The following is a 17,734-nucleotide window of genomic DNA, read 5'->3' on the forward strand; positions in this document are numbered from 1 at the left end:
ATTTGGTGAAGGGAGTTAATGTTTCTCTGGATTCTGCTCCATATATTCGTATACCAGACCTCGGTTAACATGGACCTTCCAGGTCAATTCACAAAACGAAGTTTAACACAAACCATCAAATAACTATATCGGAAAGTATATAAAGTTCGAAATTAAAACGGAACCATGCAAGTCAACAGTTTTCAGTAATGAAAGACATATGGTATGTTCTATGCGAATGCAAGAGTAAAATCAATATTCAAACCATACCATGCCATGCAGTATATAACATGTCGATCACAGAATATATATTTCATTTACGCTTTCATTGCAACTGTTCAAATATCAAGCGTGCATGGCGATCTAATTCAAACGCGATGAATATACTTCCCCTAGCCCAGGGTTAAAGGTATGTAGACATACACATCACGCAGAGTGCCAGCGATTCTGGACGCTCTGTCCATAGTTACTTAGAAGAGAATTATACACGCTGTAAACTTAATAAGCTTAGAATGAAGGCGTTTAATGGAATAACCTAGACATACCAGTTTTCGCAGCTATAACTTGTGACGTTGACTGAAATCATCAACTAACACATGAAATCGAACAAATGCTACAAGGCGAATTCAGTCTTATGTACGTTAGTGAGGATGCATCTGTAAGCTATATTCAATACGGATACATACGCACGAAGCAATTTTATGTTGTTTTCTCTCAGTATTAAATGACGTGTAAACTCAACAATTAGGGTGAGTAATTATTATTATTTGTCGCTTCAGTTTCCACTAGATTTTTACCTTTTAGGGCAATAACCCAGGAGCTATAACTGCGCGAAAATAGAGTGGTCTGTAAACACAGTTCACAGCACTCAGTACCGAGTGTGTTCTCTGTTACCATCAAAAAGACTGTGTTTACTGACCACTCTGTTTTTACGTTGCCATAGCTTCTGGATTATTACCCTAAAATGTGAAAATCTGGTGGAAATTGATTGATGTCATTTAACATCAAAACAAAACAATATTAATTTGCGCCGTGAGTTTATATATTTGTTGAGTATACTAAACTCACTGGTATTCCACAAATACCCATACAAAGTAAGAAAATACAGCATGGAGAGCAAAAACACAGTGGCCATGATCACTACAGTTGGCAAATGGTCACACGTAGCCCATTATATCCACAAACTCAATTTACCTCAGTTACAGTTTTATTCTAACTGTTCATGTAATGCTTAAACAGTACCACCTCGAACGCCATTTTTGTAAACAGAGAAAAATGCAGTGCTATTGATGACAATATATCAGACATCGCTGCATGGTCTACAGAAATCTGTATAGTTGAAATATCATACACAAAACAGTAACACGACAACAATGTCCAGGACTCGAGAATTTCAGTGCAAATGTAGATACATACAAAGCAAGAAAAGGTGGTGGCGAGTGCAAAAGTCGGCAAATGCATGGGGAAATTGGGTTTACCTAAGTTACAGAGAGTTATTCTTACTGTTCATGTAAATGCTTAAATGTACTAGCAACCTAACTTACCCTGAGCACCATGTCTTTAAACAAAATTAGAATCACGTGTAAAGTAATACATGATTGTAAAACAGCAAAAAGTGCAAACAGATGCAGCTGATTCGCCTAAAATGCATACGTTTACATCTTCCTGGTAATTATTTCTAATCTTTATATAATAAATGAATTGTAACAAATATTTAAAACTATTATATCAACGATGTAGCACAAATGTTTTCATTAATTCATTTGTTCAATAAGATTTTGAAGTGACGATATATACAGATGTGAAAATTAAATGGTAAATTATCCTTACCTAAAATCCCTTCAAATAAATAAGAGATTTACTGTTATATAATGAACCAGGTAATTTATTCTATTCACGAGTACCCTTAGTAATAGTCAGTGATTATTACATTTCAGAATAATAACAATGCCAATTCACATGCACAGTTTTGTTAAATTAGTGCGTGTCCAGTTATGAATTCTTATAATCCTAAAATTGAATTACATGTAACTCTTATTTTCATTCGCATAATGTAAGTAGAGTCATGTTATTACTGTTAAAGATAACACAATAACTTCTTTTTAAAAAGCTGTAAAACCAAGATAAAATTGTATTCTTCTAATATTTCCGCTGAAAAAGACAATGATTAAGATAAAGCAACCAATCTGAGGAAAGAGAGTACATTCTGTTCACCCTTTCCACAATGCTGCTCAAATGCATAGACAGTTTGTTATACCATTGTCTCTTACGTAAAAAGGGTAAAACTAATTTCGCGATGGCGTATGCATATATCGGTTACCACGTGTTGGTTATTCATAGAGCTGAAATGATATGAAGTGAAGTTAGCTGATATTGCTCTAAATGTTCATCATGTCAAAGCCCTTCCATTCAATTAATCAACAAACTAATTTTACAGGGAAAGAACTAGGGGTATACATAAAATTAGTACATCACTTATATTTAACCCATTTTATTTATTTTATTTTATTTAGCTACTCCAAGTTTTAATCAACATTAATTAGTGTTGATAACATGCTCTGAGACGTGTACTAAATTTCTGAAAACTATTAACACATCAAATGTACATATTAATATATACATTCTTAACAGTTTAAATGCAGTCGCTGTGAGTTGAAGTCCAGCTCATGTTGGCTTCCTCTCCGGCCGTACGTGGGAAGGTCTGCAGCAACCTGCGGATAGTCGTGGGTTTCCCCGGGCTCTGCCCGGTTTCCTCCCACCATAATGCTGGCTGCCGTCGTATAACTGAAATATTCTTGAGTACGGTGTAAAACACCAAAATAAATAAATAAATAAATAACAGTTTAAATGAAAGACATCACTGAAAACTGTCGACTACTTCTCTTTGTATGATTCCGTCCTAATTCAGTACTTGATATACTTTCTGAAGTTCTTGATCTTAGTTGCTGGTTTGTACTAAACGTCGTTTTGGTAATTGGCTTTGCAATTACTGACCTGGAACGTCCATATTGGCTTACGGCCGGTATACGAATATCTGATTCGATGCATAGACATAAAACTAAGCCTGCGCTGGTATGCATAATCTTTATGTAGGAATATTTGAATGGATAACAGACTGTGGTTTAATCCCGCATCGGCAAAATTTCAACCATATTGTGACGAGAACATGAAACGATATGACTGTGAGATCATCAAAATTAAATACACTGTAAACATAGAATTAATGGCTTATATATATATATATATATATATATATATATATATATATATATATATATATATATATATATATATATATATATAGAACTATATTTTCTTAGGACAGATCAAGGACCCTCAAATATTTCCCTCAACAAATCTACACAGTTAGCAAGGATATATGTCCGGTGCTCTATCGGCATCACATCAGCACACTTGGGAGCAATACTCCCAAAGAATATTTCATAGTGGCCGCGGAATAATCCTTGACCAACGTGTTGAAAATCCAGTTCATGTTGGTGTTGCTGTCACTTAAGACTATTGTCATGTCAACTATTCTCCCCTTGGGCAGTATATACATTGCAGCCAATCTTGCCACCGAAAAATCTTTAAACCAACAGACTTTAAATGGTTTCCGACGCGTTATTGAAAACATCCAAAGCCAAGCGAAAGCTATAGACGGACATTTTCAAAACAAGCTATAAAGAAAGTAAACCTCAGTTGATATACTAAAACTACGTTAACATTTTTAAAATATATTTTGTATTGTATTCAAAAATATAAGATAATTTATGATATAGGCAAAAACCTAAATTATGAATATTACATTCGTCATTAAGGCTGTCAAATAGCTCAAACATAAACTCGACTGTGTATATACCGTAAATCTTATAATATAATAGAACCTTCGTCGATTATATCGTCAAAGTGGACAAAGACAACGAGAATATGTCTTATGCCGTATCAGATATCTCGGGGAAAACTTGGAGCTATAAGCTCCTTTCATGAAGACCTAGGCATATGTACACATGGATTCAATAATTATCAGTCATAATTTAAAGTGTAGATTTATAACTATAAATAAACTAAGTGCGGAACTAACAGTGATTTATGTAAAATAGTCTGAGGAAATTTAACACGCGATTTTCTCTGTACACTTCCCAGGCGAAATAAATAAGCCTAAATATAGGCGAAACGTTGGTCTATTTTTTAAATCAGTAACTGGCAATTTTTATTTTTTAAACCAAATATCTGAGCGTCAGTCTCCCTTTTAAGAAAATGTTTCTTCGACCTCAGACTTGGTAGATGTTAACATCTACCAGGGGACAATGTACGCCAATATACAATTAGCTAAATGTAGCCCATTTTACAAGATGTACAAGATTGTACAAGATGTAAAAATTAATTTCTTGAAAGAAATAACCAAGGAGCTTCCGTTTCATAGAAAGTACTATATTAAAGTTTAAGCATTGAGACAGTCACTGTTGGAATCTGTCCCAAATTGTGTTCTAGGTGAGCAGTTACAAGATAATGCTCAATACAATCAATCTGACCACACCAGATACAGGTAGGGTATTCCAAAACTGTTAATGAAAACAAATATCTGTTACATGGATAACACAATGAAGCAGTTTAAACTGCATAGACTTGAGTTGTAAGGCAGAGTCCACATTAAAAATTATCAGGTATATTCTTAATATCAGCGTTGGTAAAATAGACATGTGACAGTTGCCAGTAAAGAAAACGTGTTATACTATGGTAAACTTCGATGAAAACTGTCAAGGAGCTGGTGTAAAGCGCTCATGGGGGCTATGGATTATCTCCCTTACACCATGCCAGTTGCCACGGGATTTAAGTAGCCGTGTCGATCACCTCCTTGTTTTCGAAAACAATGTCTTCTTGGTCATCTTTAAAAAACTATGAACACAACTGTGTTCATAACAATGAAACACACCTCGACTTAACAATGTACGTGGGAATGGGACAAACCCTGACAGTAAGCTATGGATGCATGCCTTTAACGGATATGCATGTATGTTAAGTGACCACTTCCTTCGGCAGCTGACTTCACTTGTGAAACATCTTCCTGAAGATGTGCTCATTATCGATTTTTCTACTGGACCTGAATTTTTGTCTTTGCTGCAGGAATTTCCGGTAGAGACAGAATCCTAATCTGCGAATAGTGATGACTCAGCACGATTAGCGGACATGCGCAGTGGACCATGCCACGTGGACTGAAACACGTCATGTAGAACATTTACCTTTGCTATCCTCCCAGGGAGCTACGTGGGTGCCGGGGTACCTCTCACAGGTCAAGGGCAGCATCCTGAAATCAGTACAATAACACTCAAGCTTTAAATGTGCATGTTTGGAGGAAAACTTTGAGCAAGATATCCAACATGCCGCCATGTTTGCGCTGTTCATGATATTCAATATAACAGTAGGCTATATAACGCACATGCGCAAGCAGACTTTTTGAAAACAAAAGAGACAAAATTAAGATCTGAAAGTATTCATTTGCATTAAATTACAGCATCACTGTTTGAATGACGAATTCATATGTTATGGAGAAAGCAGACAATTAATGCATGGGGCGAACCAAAATATTTTAACACTGATTAAAAAAAAATTATGCACAAAACCTTTCCGTAACAAAACACTCTACGTGCAGGTATTTAACAAGATTGCATAATTTTATACGAGACCTGAATTTACTTATTTCAGGTACTATATGTTCATAGTAATATACTTTTTTGTAATCTGTATCAATATAATTTTACCCGCATGTGTGATCAGCTCATTTGCTGCATTGGGTTTTCACTGATTATGTCCACACTTTGTCATTAAAATTTTAGACCATTTGTTGCACACCTAAATTTTCCATTCCTTTTACACATAAATGACAATTTATAAAGTTTATATTGGGCATTCACTTGATAAACACCAGGTGTTCATAAATTCATAAAATGTACATACACCTAGAAGATATCATTTAAATAGTAAAGCAGACTAAATCCTTGAGCTGTTTCGTACATACTATATTTATATATGCAGACTGTTCCGTATATATGCTCCATAATCGGCTGTTATTCTGGAAGAGTAATTCCCAAAATTTAATTCTTAAACTAACACAAAAAATTAAATATGACAGCAGACATAATTTATGATAAATGTATTATTATTATTATTAGTTTATATTGGTAGGGTAAGAAAATGATAGTGTTGTTTGACTTTTGGAACTTTCTCTGAAGAGTGAGGTTAAGCTGTTGACAGTCAATATACGACTCGAAAGTAGTTCTTGTTTTATGTGCGTGGTCACCTGCATGTTTTGGTCACATTTTGCTATATCAGTAAAATGAAAAAGTGGTGAATGTTTCACATACATGTGTTAGGAGGTATGATAATGCTTATAAAAAACTATAGCGTTTGTAATTCCAGTAAAAAAAGATTTACTCCACAACAATGATTTTCGAAAAAGTTCAAGGAATCTGTAACAAAAATTTAAATAAAATTTTTAAGCGATTACCACAATATTACATATAGGGGCAAAATTGCTACAACTGAAAATTCCCTCACGTCAAAACTAAACAGTTTGTTTGAGCTTGTCTGAGTAAGGATATAGTGTACCTCCACACCCACATCGCACAGAATCCTGTGGGATGCAGATGCGTGAAATATTCCACATGTATATACCGTTCTGACATAAATACATGTATTATATATTTGTTATATAAATTAAATATAGGCTTATATACTTCGGTGCTTACATTCGTGATGCTGTAATATACAGTATAGGCGTGGTGAAAATGTTATACTTATGTATATCAAGAGACATTTCTTGACAAAATTATAAAGAAATAGAGACCAGAAGCTTCATCTGTAACAAGAGGTTACAGGTGTAACCATGCGCTTCATATGATGTATATTAATTAGTAACACTACGCAGATAAAAAAAAAATAAATAAATAACCTGGATAGTTTTAAAACAAATTCTGTACAGTGATTGGAAATACATGCAGATACAAATTTAGTATAAACTTACTCCACATTATATAGCTTTATAATCTGTATGACTAAAAAATTAATGATAAAATTGACAACTACTTCAACAAGAACGCCTTGAAAATGAATGCAGCATCGATATCACAATATATCAAAATAAATTTTTTGAAAAATTTGTTTCTTCCTGTGCAGATAAGGTAACTAGCTACATGTAACAAATTCTGATTGCGTGTTTATACACACCCTGTGTCTCAGGAGCCCTTACACATAACTGTAAATTATTAAGAGCGATAAGTAAAACATTATCTTAACTGTATGCATAAAAAAGAGATAAAAGGAAATATATTTATCAACAAAAAACGTCCACTTCTTGCTGTCCTGTGACAATACCAGAATGTAACTGCTATATAAGCGCTTATGGAAAACGCTGCAATCCACCATATATAGGCCTACGTGCAAACATTTTTTAAGTTAAAAGATATAAGATCCATTAATAGCCTTCGTATTCAAGAACGGTGCCAAATCACACCAGAACAGATTATATAAATCAACCTCAATTTGTTTCCCTGTGTTAAAGTCAGATTAATGATTACTTATTTTAAAACATCAGTTTGGCCAGGACATATGTTATCATATGGAGCAGGTAGAAACTTTTTTTTAGTGTTTCTAAGTGTTCCTAGAAAGTCTGTTGTCTGAGTGAAGCTAGAATGTCTATCCTGCTATGGCAACAGATTATTTTGTAAATATAGCAGACACATTCTATTAATTCAACATAAAGATTCTGCATAGATGTTAAATATGACAAAGTATTATGTTATAATAACAGAATACATTTCTTCGATCACTCAGACAACAGGCTTTATGTTAAATTTAACAAACTTTTTTGAGTGCATACATATAGAACCTTCTGTCAATTTTGTTGGCCGTGGAAATGAATGCAATATCGATATCACAATATATCAAAAATATTTTTAAAAATTTGTTTCTGCCTGAGCAGATAAGGTAACTAGCTACATGTAACAAATTCTGATTGCGTGTTTAGACACACCCTGTGTCTCAGGAGCCCTTACACATAACTGTAAATTTATTAAGAGCGATAAGTAAAACATTATCTTAACTGTATGCATAAAAAAGAGATAAAAGGAAATATATTTATCAACAAAAACGTCCACTTCTTGCTGTCCTGTGACAATACCAGAATGTAACTGCTATATAAGCGCTTATGGAAAACGCTGCAATCCACCATATATACGTGCAAACATTTTTTAAGTTAAAAGATATAAGATCCATTAATAGCCTTCGTATTCAAGAACGGTGCCAAATCACACCAGAACAGATTATATAAATCAACCTCAATTTGTTTCCCTGTGTTAAAGTCAGATTAATTGATTACTTATTTTAAAACATCAGTTTGGCCAGGACATATGTTATCATATGGAGCAGGTAGAAACGTTTTTTAGTGTTTCTAAGTGTTCCTAGAAAGTCTGTTGTCTGAGTGAAGCTAGAATGTCTATCCTGCTATGGCAACAGATTATTTTGTTAAATATAGCAGACACATTCTATAAATTCAACATAAAGATTCTGAATAGATGTTAAATATGACAAAGTCTTATGTTATAATAACAGAATACATTCTACGATCACTCAGACAACAGGCTTTATGTTAAATTTAACAAACTTTTTTGAGTGCATACATATAGAACCTTCTGTCAATTTTGTTGGCCGTGGAAATGAATGCAATATCGATATCACAATATATCAAAAATATTTTTAAAAATTTGTTTCTGCCTGAGCAGATAACGTAACTAGCTACATGTAACAAATTCTGATTGCGTGTTTAGACACACACTGTGTCTCAGGAGCCCTTACACATAACTGTAAATTTATTAAGAGCGATAAGTAAAACATTATCTTAACTGTATGCATAAAAAAGAGATAAAAGGAAATATATTTATCAACAAAAACGTCCACTTCTTGCTGTCCTGTGACAATACCAGAATGTAACTGCTATATAAGCGCTTATGGAAAACGCTGCAATCCACCATATATACGTGCAAACATTTTTTAAGTTAAAAGATATAAGATCCATTAATAGCCTTCGTATTCAAGAACGGTGCCAAATCACACCAGAACAGATTATATAAAACAACCTCAATTTGTTTCCCTGTGTTAAAGTCAGATTAATTGATTACTTATTTAAAAACATCAGTTTGACCAGGATTGCATGTTATCATACAGAGCAAATAGAAATTTTTTTTAGTGTTTCTTTGTAAAAGTAGAGAATACCCTCGGTTTTTAAAAAGATGGCGTACACATACCAGACCAATGAAGATTCACAAAAGCACATCAGCACTACAGGAAAGTGTGCACATGCGCGTTAGTCCACCATATATCCTAACCATATATGGTGGTATATCAGTGCATGTGAGTGAGTGGTCAAACCCAGCTCATCTCCATACAGCTGGGGGCGACAGTACATCATTATAGCAGCATAGCATAAAATGAACGACTACAGTTCGGCGAAACAGACTTTGGGTGGAAATTCAATGGCATTCGGACATTTCAAAACAAATCCCTAATCGCGGAAAGGCGCTGCATTCCTCCCGTGTCGTGAGACAATTAATTTGTGAAAGTGGGACTTTTCGCAAATAATCTCCCCCCTTTCATGAAAAGCTGATAGTGTCAAGCTGGCAGCAATGAATTGTTGAATCATCATATCGATTTAATGTGCCCTTCCTCCTAGAATGGGGGCGGGAGTGATACTTTGGTGGATAAACAAATAAAACAAAATAAATAACTCGAAAGACGTTCCATTCTCCATGTATAGACTTAACTTACATGTATCACAGGGAATTTGTTTTTATCTAAAGAATTTTAAAATACTACATAAAAATGTATACATTCAGAAACTCTTGATTACACAGAACAATGAAAAATGCGTTTTAGTATACTTCAATCTATGCGTCGAAACCGACATTTTGGATATACCAGCCGTAAACCAAGAACAAAGTTTCAGGTCAATAACGCAAATTCCAAAAACGACGTATAACACAAACCACCAAAGAAGTAAAAAAGTATATGAAGTAAGAAAATAGGACTGAATCATGCAAAGAGAAGCACTCGACAGTTTTCAATGATGTTGGAAAGACACAAGGTATGTTCTGGGTGACTGAGTGAAATCAGTACTCAAATCGTGTACCGTACTCGAATATAAGTTGTCGATAACAAAATATGTATCTCACTTGCGCTTTGATTGCAACTGTTCATATATAGCGAGGCGATGTAATTAAACACTTGAATATACTGCCCCTACCTCCGGGTTAAGCGGAATTACACACAGCATGAAGAAGAGCGCGAGGGAGTCTGGACGCTCTGTGCATAGTTACTTACAAACGAATTATACTCATTGTAAAACGTAAGAAACTTGTAGCGAAGGCACCTATATACTGATACAACCTTTTTGGAATTTCTCTTCCAAAAAACAAAACAAAAAAAAAAATGTCTGATTTTTTTGTATTTTTTATATTATCATTTGATTCCTATTTCTACACCATAACAAAGTAAAACACTGTTCATCCTGAGGTATGAATATGACAGTGCTTGCCTTTAGACGGCATAGTTACGAAGAAAAACACTCTTGGGTGGACCACTATATGTGCATACATGGTTCAGTATTTACTCTGGATAACTGTACACATGCGCAGAAGAAATGTACAGTTCAATACTTGTGTACATATTTCTGTACAATGACTTGAACACTAAAAGTTTCCTTGTATTCGTACGTATATGTACCATTTTTTGTCCATATTTGGACATCTTAGGTACATACATTCCATACAAGGTTGTGATGAAACAATTCTGGCTTATTTTCATATAAATGTCTCATAGCCATGCACCACAGCATTTCTTTTGGCACGTGGCAATACTTTGTGTTTTTCTTAAATATGGAAAACGTTTACTCTGTTATTATTTACTACAACAAGCGCCATCTTACATACTTGTAAAGTACTTACATACTTATACTGTACTTACATACTTGTACTGTACTTACATACTTGTACTGTACTTACATACTTGTACTTGGATAGATCAAGCCCTTTGTGCCTCTGTTCCCGCCATGCTATATTTTCTGTAAACGTGTTTTCTAATTACACTTATCGTGTATAAATACAATACAATACATTTTTATTTGCATCAACAGTATATGCACAAACGAATGGTACATAGGGCCTATACAAAAGTCTATGAGTCAAAGAATTTTACATATGTTCAATATAAACGTTTATTATACGTATGGTTCAGTATAAGCATTTATTTTACATACGTAAAAATATTTTAGCTTCTGTTTAAAAGTTTCGATTTAAAGGTAAGATTAATTTTTATTTGCACATATGTACAGAAGATTTCCATGCATGAACGTTTATTTCACATGTGTGCAAAAGAACTGGACTTGTGTACGGCCATTTTGCACACATGTATACATAGTTAGGGAATAAATATCGAAACGTCTTGCCATATATGTGCGCACAGTTAACAAATAAAAACATTGGAGCAATTCTTGCAAAAGTTGTTATCAAAATTGGAAGAACAACTTTAATTAATACACTCCAGAGAACAAATTATAGGAACAGTAAACAGGCTTGTGTTCTATCGATTGAGGACTAATAACTATAGCAAGTTAAAATCACAATATGACATAGTACATGAACTTTGACAAAAATTACATACAGGAAGTTTGCTTAAAACATTAATATTTCGTGACTTATTCATTGCTCAGTTTTATATATATATATATATATATATATATATATATATATATATATATATATATATATATATATATAATGTGTTAATTGTCAACTTGACAGTGTCAGTGATGTCTTTGATCATACAAATCACAGCCAGATAACATTTCATTGTCAACTCTCAACATTTCGAGGTTATACCGATTTACATAGACAACCTTCAGCAGCCACACTATCCCCTTTGCTTCCGCCAGATCATTGATACAAACAGAAAAAGCTTCGAAATCGTTAGAAACATTTATTCTGAAAGTATTTAAAAACATATACACATTTTGAACAATCCATCGAGTCATTTAAATGATTAAGATATTCTATAGTCCACACCTGCACAAGAGTTTATTTTAAATTTATAACATGTTAAACAATATTTGTTAACAATATATGGTAGTTGTGCGGTATCGACATGTAAATATGTTTGAGACTATTTATAACAGTCTATAAAACACCAATCAAATAAATACATTTATAATCTTTAAACTTATGAACATGTTTGTATTGACATCGCCATACATGATCTCCGATATATCCATTTAAAATTGGCCCTTTAAATTCTGTATTTCTTGTGTATAAGTGAAATAAAGGTTTATATAGGTCTATGAAAAAATGTCCTACACACATGTACATGTAGGCCTTTACAAACGCCTGTATTTGTTTTTAAATTTCATGGGCTAACACGGTTGAAGATACCAGCCGGTTTCGCTGTAACTCGATCGGATATCTCAACATGTCACACTACGTTTATATTCCATGTTGTGTCGTGCATGTAAGCCTATATGAACATGTGTAGGCATATATACAGTCTCCACTGTTAGATAGTATGTCTGCACGTGCAAGCGGTTCCCATGGCTACAGACTACATCTGTATTATGGCATAGTATGGCAGCCTTCAGCATATAGACTAATATGCATATATCCCCTATGTGTCCGTGCCGCAGCTCCGGCCATGGCGTCTTCTGTACATAAGCCTATATATATCCATACTGGCTTCATTACAAACAGCATAACTAGGGGGTCTTGTATTTTAACAATTATGCATGTACAATGAGAGTTTCGTTTCAAAGTATAAGTGTGTACCGCTATGTAAGTTACACAAATAAGTATATCCTTTATATCAAGAGTAGATATAACTTAATTTTCGCTTGATTGAAAAAGGTCGTATTATCCCCGCCCTTTGACTGAACTACACTAAAAAATAATCTGTTAAATTTAACAAAAAGTCTGTTGTCGGAGCAAAGCTAGAATGTGTATTCTGCTATAGCAGCAGGTTATTTTGTTAAATATAGCGGACACATTCTATTAATTCAACATAAAGATTCTGAATATGACAATGTATCATGTTATAATAACAGAATACATTCTAGCATCACTCATACAACAGACGTTCTGTTAAATTTAACCATTTTTTTAGTGTATGGACCCTTCTGTCAATTTTGATGGCCGTATAACACTGAATGAGTGTCAATCATAAATACATATCCCTTTGGTAAAAATCTGTACATATCTTTCCTAAAAATAAACAACATATGCATCATCCGTTTCAAAATACATTTTGCAGACTTTTATGTTTATTCTGTAGATGAGCTACATGCATAACCTAAACAGCTTAATGTTGGTGGTTTATGGAGCTATCTAGATGATCCTGTATACATATATAGTATTCATATGTGTGTGTGTGTATGTGTGTGTGTGTGTGTGTGTGTGTGTGTGTGTGTGTGTATATATATATATATATATATATATATATATATATATATATATATATATATATATATATATATATATATATATAACATAAGGCTGTCACCAGGGATCTATATATATATATATATGTTCTTGAAACTGTTACCTACAATTTACACATATGTAACCCGAAATGTTCTGAAAAAATGTTATAATTAGTCTGTAGTTGAATGCATAAATACATTTCCAAATACTTTTTTTTAGTTTTGCTATAGTTTTCATCCTTAATTGTTTTCTATGAATAATAAGTATGTTTTCTTGTGATATAACAACTGATATAAAGCATTACCATATTATAGCTTCCAAGCATGTATATATACTTGAATATTTAAGCATATGTTACTGTAGTAAACATCTTTCTGTTATGTACATATAGGTATATATGGAGACAAGAACCCAGGCTGTAGAGACAAACTAATTAGATACACGGATGGTCACTGGGCCAACGTTATGTCACGTGACAATCACACGATTACAACATGCAGGAAATGTTAACCTTTATTCTTTGGATATGACATGCTCCGACTGTATAGTTACACAAATTTAGATTTAAGAAATATCAAGGTTCCTGATTTACTAGTATATTTTCATTATTTTCTTGAATTCTGTTTATCTATAGGTTTCGCAGCATATCCATTTTAGAAATAATTTTAGAGAAACTGAATACGCCAACATTACGACAAAATACAATAGAATGTTAATTCTGGTCATCCTGTTTGATAGTTTTCCCGTTTTATATGTAGACATAATTTGTATTTTGTATATATTCGCCAGCCAACATCTACACCGTTGTGGCCTATTTCTGGGCTTTTGTGTTTAAAGTTACATAGATAAATAACATATCTGTATCTCAGTAACCTTCCCATGTTTACATTTTGCTATATGTTATATACATCTCAGTACCCTGTAACAAATTACTCAGAATTTTACAACAGAAAGCGCTGGCAATTTTATGACCAGTTCTTTTCACTGTAGATTTACAAGACGTGCTGTTTTATATTTACACCCAAAAATAGTTGTATATTTCCATATATTCCACTGTAAATAACCAGTTAACGCCATTGGAAATAAACAAAATCCACATATCTACCAAGAAAACCAGTGTACATTTGCAGCAAAGTGCACTGTAAGTGGTCAAACCGCTACAGTTTTACAGACAATGCTGTAAATACACATCGACTAGAGTAAAATTACACCACATTGGTGCAGAATTGGGCTGGAAAATGGTCTAAAATATTTACAACATGATTTACTGTAACAATATACAGTGCTTCAGGCTGGAAATTTGCATTCAATTCTTACAGTGTATGTGTATTATGTAGAAGTGGTACAGCGGGTGGTACTGAAGAAGTCTTATATATATATATATAAAAAAAAAAAACAATTAGAATGTGTAAAGCTATTATAGAGGCAAGCTTCCACCAGACTTCACAAGTAGAAAATCGCATTTAGTGATTAATACCACAATATTATAACCATTTGACTTCAAAATATATAATGTATATACAACGTAAACAGGTAATTATTGAATGGATATCTTGCACTACAAAGTTTGCACTATTTGCGAAGGATTATAGACCATATAGACCGTATATTAAATAAGTCTAATGGCACTCTGACAAGAACATCTGCATGGGAAATAACGAACTAGATTTGGTATAGAACATTTGCAGAAACTGTGGCGCATTTTAAAGCTTGCATGTCATTGCTCATGCAAACTGGCACCCTTCTTATAGTCGTTGTATTTAAGGGATATCTATATTTGGGCATGCTATGTACTCTTATTTATATGTCATTGTATAATTAGCTTTTAGAAACTACCCGGATGTATACATCTGAGATCCCTGGTGACAGCCTTATATATAACTGTGTTCCCCTGGCGTGCTGGCCATGCATGTAACATGGCGGAAGTGTCACCGGAAGTCAGTCTCTAGTTTAAAATAACACGTTCAAAATGAAGTCTGATGCTTTGAGTAATTTCCTGGCCTTTTTTGCCTTCGGGTATTCTAAATGGAGGACAGCACTCATTTGAGGGTCGTTAACTTTGGGGTCAATACAGATCGTACTATAGTGCCGCTTAAGATATGGTATAAGATCTGGGTGAGCACATGCAAAAAGCTATGCACACGAAGAGCATATAGGCCTACTATTTGCATCACCATATACTCACAATCCATTTTAATGTCATGAAACAGATTAAATGAGAATTTTCATCTGATCTGCTGACTGTACAAATGTAATGCGTGAACACCCGGGTATAATATGTCTCAAATAACTCATCTATTGTATATAACTTATACATAAAAAGTTTTGCGTATGCATTTTTATAGTGCTATTATAGAGGAAAGCAATGCGCTTACTAAATCGCCTTTAGTAACACTGATTACAAATCGCCTGTATTTACTGCCAATAGTATACAATATATTTACTTGGAATATGTCGCTTTAATGATGCAGCGATTATTGTCAGTATAACTAACCTGCCAACACCATATATCAGGATAGGGCTATAAATGTCACAGCGACCTGAGGCCGAGTCTGTACAGTTATATACCTTATCACAGAAACCAGCAGGGCAGGGCAGGGCGTTTAAGAGTATATACATCCCTTAAACAGTGCTTCCGTATGTGAGGAAACAATTTGTTTTGTACAGAATCTAAGTGGTGACAAGACTGACTAAAACATTTCTTCCCCGCTGGCATATAGTACACCATGTAACTTATACTGGATATCAATTTAACGCATGCCATTATATAAAACCGTTAATTGCTTGTTTAACACGAATAATGAGAGGAACACTATAAGATATTATACATTAAAGCGGTTGGAGGCTCTGTCTATACCACGTCATATGTTATTGTATATGTCAGATGTGGTTTTGAGAGGCTGCATGCAATTTGCCCATGCGTGGATAGCGACAAACGTACATATATTTGTAATAGTCCTACAGCATGACAGCTGATGTTGCACAGATATCAAGAAAGATTCTTATGGGGCTTGTTAGATATTCTTTCAGCAAAGAAAAATAACAGACCTGTCATAATGTCTAGAGCTACACAAAGGTTAGCTGTTGTGGGAACAGGGATATGATGTAGTCCAAAGTTTTTCTAGGTTTGAATACATATGGGTGAACAAATTGGTGCTTAGGTGTTGTGGTTATGATATAAACATTTTTAGCTTATCTCGCCTTTTGGTCATTTAACTGTTTTATCTTAACCGTTATTATAACATTGCTTAGGCAGTTGCATGCATATAGATGTGATATGATAACCTAGCAATATTTAATTTATAACGGGGAATGACTGGTGCAAGTCGAAGTTTGTAATAATCAAATTTTCAGACCAAAAAATAATGATCCTACCTGACATGGTCTTGATTACAATGAGTATAACTGGGATGCTAGACACATAAATTGTCCTATAGCAACCTGTATAGGTGTTTGAAGAACACAAAAACAACACGGATAGGTCTATCTATCTTCATAACATAGTTAATATAGTTAATAAATATTATTATCTTATTTCATGCTACCTGAAAAGTACCGGAAAATGTATTGACCCGCACTTAAAAAAAATGGGAAAAAAAGCAAAAAAACCTCTCCCATCTTTTGCACCAGTCCCTTATCCTTTTGATAAGCTTTCACTTCAGTAAACAAGAGGAAACATGAAAAAATAAATAATATTTGATAGACTTACCGTATATATTACACAATTTGTTCCATCCGATATAATATGTTATCAACCTCACAGTTCATGGTATTCCTCCCATCTTTATCGCCCAACTTTTTAACAAACAGTATGAATGAGTGTCAAACGTCCCACACAGCAGTACAGGCTTTAAACCGTCACGTGACCAGCTGACATACCTTTGTTGAACTCGACATCAACCGACAAGTCTGGGCATGTTGATCACGGGAGACAACTCTGCATACTACTGTCGAGGGCCTACGCGTCATTAGCATTCTTTCTGTTTCAGTTGATTCCGGATACCACCGTAAGCAGAGCGGAAAAAACCTTCCAATATACATGTATACAAGCAGAAGCGATATAAGAAAACTCTTGTAACTCTTCAAATTTATATTTCTGCGTCAATGCTTTTAAACTAATGAGAATTCACAGTTAATGAGTCGTACACAATCTTTCAACCTTTATTCTTACGAGGCCAGAGAAAGCAAGAAAATTTAAACACACTGCATGCGTAATAATAAGATTTTGAAAATGAAAGTACATG

General features: G+C 34.0%; 1 protein-coding gene across 1 annotated transcript in view; it reads right to left on the bottom strand.

The window, feature by feature from the left end:
* LOC135468099 (rRNA-processing protein FCF1 homolog) overlaps positions 1-17,277 on the bottom strand; it is a 44,506-nt gene extending 27,229 nt beyond the window's left edge. The window contains exons 1-2 of the mRNA XM_064746158.1: positions 17,200-17,277; positions 5,220-5,284 (exon numbers count right to left, since the gene is read on the bottom strand). The gene's annotated coding sequence lies outside the window, so the exon portion shown is untranslated. The remainder of the gene's footprint in view (positions 1-5,219; positions 5,285-17,199) is intronic.
* Between the last annotated feature and the right edge of the window lie 457 nt (positions 17,278-17,734).

This window comes from Liolophura sinensis, chromosome 6 (genome assembly GCF_032854445.1).
Source record: "Liolophura sinensis isolate JHLJ2023 chromosome 6, CUHK_Ljap_v2, whole genome shotgun sequence".
Taxonomy (NCBI): Eukaryota; Metazoa; Mollusca; class Polyplacophora; order Chitonida; family Chitonidae; genus Liolophura; species Liolophura sinensis.